Source organism: Limulus polyphemus, unplaced genomic scaffold (genome assembly GCF_000517525.1).
Source record: "Limulus polyphemus unplaced genomic scaffold, Limulus_polyphemus-2.1.2 Scaffold3226, whole genome shotgun sequence".
In the NCBI taxonomy this organism is placed as follows: Eukaryota; Metazoa; Arthropoda; class Merostomata; order Xiphosura; family Limulidae; genus Limulus; species Limulus polyphemus.
The window spans coordinates 35,456-40,470 of record NW_013668836.1 but is presented as its reverse complement, the minus strand read 5'-3'; positions in this window follow the sequence as shown (position 1 = coordinate 40,470).

Sequence of the window (5,015 nt, the reverse complement as noted above, 5' to 3'; positions counted from 1 at the left end):
AAAAAAAAACAACTTCGAAGAGCGATCTACTCCAAGTTTTGAAGCAAGAGTGGACGAAAATCCCACAATCTAAAATTTACGAGATAATTCTCACGATGCCCCAAAGGATCATTGAACTCCACGAAGCGAAAGGAAGATCTACTAGATATTAATTAAATTATAAATATATCAATTCATGTGAATATGACTGAGAATTTTCATTGTTTCTGAAAAGGTGGTGTCTATTTACTTGTGACCACGCTGTGTACTCTTTACATTGAGCGTCGTATCTATCTGTACAGACATAAGATGGCGCTAATGCAGTTTGTGAATTTGTGTCGAATCACATAAACAATTTGGAAATATACGGACTGATAATAGACACTGTGAAAGAAATCTTACATTTTATCCTTCACAATGGATATTTCCTTTTTGACAACAAACTACATCTCCAACTAATTGGTGTCTCAATGGGTAATAGATTCGCTGTTATTTATGCCGTAATATTTATGCATGTGTTTGAAACAATGGCACTTGACAAGTGGCGTCATAGTATCAACATCGGCCCTGATTTCTGGCTTACAAACATCGATGACGTGTTTGGAGTATAGAAACACAGTATTCCTTCTTTAATCAAATTCTGAGATTTTCCAAATTCCATAGACCTCAACATCCAATTCACCCAGAATCACTCGAATGACAAGAAGATTTTATTGATGTTACTTTAAGGATCGACAATGACAAATATATATATATACAATTTTCCTTGTTTCATAAACCAATTAGAAACCTCTTTTCTTCAACTCTCATCATCCCAAAGCTTCTAAAAAAACGCAATTATTGGAGAGTTCAAGAGAATTGATCGCAACTGTAGTGAAAAAACAATACGCGCTTCAATACACGCTCCGATGTAAAATACAAAAACAATACACGCTCCGATCTAAAAACAAAACAATACACGCTTCAATACACGCTCCGATCTAAAAACAAAACAATACACGCTTCAATACACGCTCCGATCTAAAAACAAAAACAATACACGCTTCAATACACGCTCCGATCTAAAAACAAAAACAATACGCGCTTCAATACACGCTCCGATCTAAAAACAAAAACAATACACGCTTCAATACACGCTCCGATCTAAAAACAAAAACAATACGCGCTTCAATACACGCTCCGATCTAAAAACAAAAACAATACACGCTTCAGACTCCTAAAAACAAAAGCAATGCACGCTTCAATACACGCTCCGATCTAAAATAACTTCTTCTGAACAACGAATACTCACCTTTCTACATCGAACAAATTTTCAGGGACTATGGCACGCAAAAATCAGCATTGAACATCCAAAATGAAAAAAAAAACAAAAAACAAACAAAACAGATAAACATGGAGTTAAAAAAATAACTTTCCAAAGATAATTTAAAGAAAAATATTTTTATAACACCTCTAATTGGCGAAACTAACTCCTAGAAAATATAAACTATAACCAGGTAATCTGAACTGCCGATTTAAATTATAGAACGTCCAGGCTCAACCTTAAAAAGCCAATTTTCAAAATCTCAGTACACTACTCTACAATGTAATAAATCCCGCTGTCTTACAAAAAAGTGTTTGCAATCTAAAGATGGGTGTCTTGTCTCCAATGTTGTTTACCAGCTTTCATGTAATATCTGTACCATACGTACACTGGGGAAACCGGAGAACGTATTGACTCTCTTTATAAACAACAACATGACAGAAGCGCAATTTTAACTAATCATGAACAAGTAACAATTGATTTGAAACCACCATTATTCATACAACTCCTCACCAAAGCCATCAAGTACACTTACAAAAAATTCAAATAAGCTCTTCTCATCGAACAATTACGATCACAGATGAATAAAAACAAATGATGACGCCTGTAATTTTAATTATTCTATTTTTTCATCCTATCCTTTTGTTATTTCAGTCTGTAACATTGAAAGGACTTTTGTTTATTACAGGTAGCAGTTAATTATTTCAACAAACTTTACTACTTAATATATCAATGCATGCTATAGAAATAGACGTTATAGATTCGATTATAAGTTATTATTTAAATCATTTGAAGCTTTGTACTGTTTGTTTGTAGTTAAGCACAAAGCTATACAATGGGCTATCTCTGTTCTGCTCACCACGGGTATCGAAACCCGGTTTCTAGCGTTTTAATCTTTGTACTGTCAGTTGCGGTTTGTGTTTTAGTGAAACGCTTCTGAAGAAGTTGTAAAGCGAAGTGTTGATTATCCAATTACAGAAAAACAACAACTTGGTGTTATAAGTTCGTTTATTTCTAGTATTAACAATAATACACTAATATGCACTACAGAAATTAAATAATGAGATGAGATGCTTACGGAAAATTGCTAACATAACTAAAAGAGAGAAGATAAGAAATGTAAAGGCAAGAGAAATAGTTGGAACAACCCCAATCAGCGAATACATTGAAAAGAAAATAATTAAGTGGTTTGGCCACATAGTGAGAACGCAGTCCAAACCAGCGGCACGAGCATATAATATGAAAATAATAGGATTCAAAACAAGAGGGCGACCCAGGAAGAGATGGATCGCTGGCGTGACTCTGAAAAACACAGCCTCACAATGACCCAGGCCTGTCATCTTGCTTTGGAATGGCAACTGTATCTTTCCACCACGCTTAACGGCAGATGCGGAAGAAAAAGAAGTAAAATAAGATAGATTCTATAGATGGATTCAATTGAATACATATTTGATGAAACAACCATTTACAATAATGCTCTTGTATATGGATACCCACTATTATGCACTTTTGAATATTGGAGAGATCCCTTAACACACCTATTTTCTTGCATACTAAGCAAGATTGACTACATTTTTGCGTTTATAGGGGCCTGAACATAACATAATCTACTTTGAATATGCAAATAAATGGAGTGCTCTTTATATATATATGAAAGTTATTCTAATGTAGTACTCTCATGTGACACTGAAGCTAACAGGTAAGTCCACAATAAAGGATGTTGGATGCTTCTAGGTGAGTAACTGTACATGGACATTTACTCTACTGTAAATATCAAACAAAGAACAGTAATTTTAATTTCCTATTCAAACAAATAAGATATACTGGAGTCTTTGTTGTGACATTGGTTAACTTCTAACTTCTGACTATAGTTGACACTGGCTGATGGAGACAAGAAAGAGACTAGCTTCACAAGATGAGAGACTACACGTTTGTGTAAGTCACGCTTACAAACGAGATCAAAGCTCTAGTGTGTTATTCCACAATCTTGGATTACTTATATTAGTTATCACTGGCATTACACTTATTCAAATGAAGATTAGCTCCCAATATATATGTTGCACCTCCATTTGGGTATAAACCATACTCTAGGAGAGCGAGGTGACATAGAAACTTGCCAAAAGAGTCTTAATTATATGGTTTGTTGGAAGTTAAGCACAAAGCTTCATAATGGGCTATCTGTGCTCTGCCCACCACGGGCATCAAAACTTGGTTTCTAGCATTGTAAGTCCGCAGACATACTGCTGTACCACTGGGGGGGGGGGATGGCATAATCACTTGGTATTCGGTTACCTTCCCAACTATTAACCTTGCCCGATGTTCCTTAGTTTTGTAGATCAGATGAGAACCTATGTTTTCAATATGGTACGAATGATGATTATTTATGTGGAATGGCTACTTTTTCTTTTGTAACTTTAGCCTAAAATGAGAATTGATGAAAATGTATGAATGCTTAAATCCTTTTCACAAGAATGTTAACTAAATGCAAAACATCTCTACAGGAAGTTTTGAAAAACATTTCTGAATGTTCCTGAATAAAGATCTTTTTTTTCTAGCTATGGTAGGGTAAAATCAGGCAGTTTCGAGTTTTTAAACATCCCTTTTCCTTATCTCAGGGTCTTCCTAGGACCAAACTTTAAAATTAACTTTAAATAGACAAATGTAAGACAAGATTAGTCAATGTTTTTATTAAGTGTCTCCTTAGATGACACGCAAAATACTATAATCACGAGGACTATCTGCACTAGTCTTCCTTAATTTAGAAATGATGGACTAGATGAAAGGCAGCTAGTCAACATCAATTCTTGGGCTACTCTTTTACCAACGAATGGGTTTGACCGTCACATTATAACGCCCCCACGGTTGATAGGATGAGCAAGTTGGGTAACAAGAATTCGAACCCGCGATCCTCAGATTGTTAGTCGAGCTCCTTAACCGCCAGGCTCTATAACACTTACATGTAGACAAACCAAAAAAAAAAGTTATTGAACACAGGCCCAGCGCCATTAAAATACGCAAACTTAAGTAAAACTGAAAACTGAAATAAGAATAGCAAACTGAACACATAGAAAACATATATAAAATCGAATGGAGATCAGCATGAATTCACTTAAACATCGAAGCTGACCATTATAAAATAACATAAAACAAAACTCCAACAAGTTAAATAAGCTAAAATTAAAATTCAGACCACTTAAAATGAAAAGTATAACTAATAAACATAAAATAATTATTCTTAGGACCACTAGTTGCATCAGAAGTTCACTACTACATTTTGGTGGCTTATAATTCTAGTACAACACACCATCTTACATTCATACCACACCTAACAGCACTAATGTTATGTGAATCAGAGCTGTTTTAATCAGTTTGTGATAGTTACACTTCATTTTGTTGTATGACAACTACTGCACAGGCTTTGTTTTGGTCCTTCATTCGGTGGCAATTACTGCACAGGCTTTGTGTTAGTCCTTCATTTGGTGGCAAGTACTGCAGAGCCTTTGTTTGGTCCTTCATTTGGTGGCAAGTGCTGCACAGGCTTTGTGTTAGTCCTTCATTGGTGGCAATTACTGCACAGGCTTTGTGTTAGTCCTTCATTTGGTAGCAAGTGCTGCACAGGCTTTGTGTTAGTCCTTCATTTGGTGGCAAGTACTGCACAGGCTTTGTGTTAGTCCTTCATTTGGTGGCAAGTACTGCACAGCCTTTGTTTGGTCCTTCATTTGGTGGCAAGTAC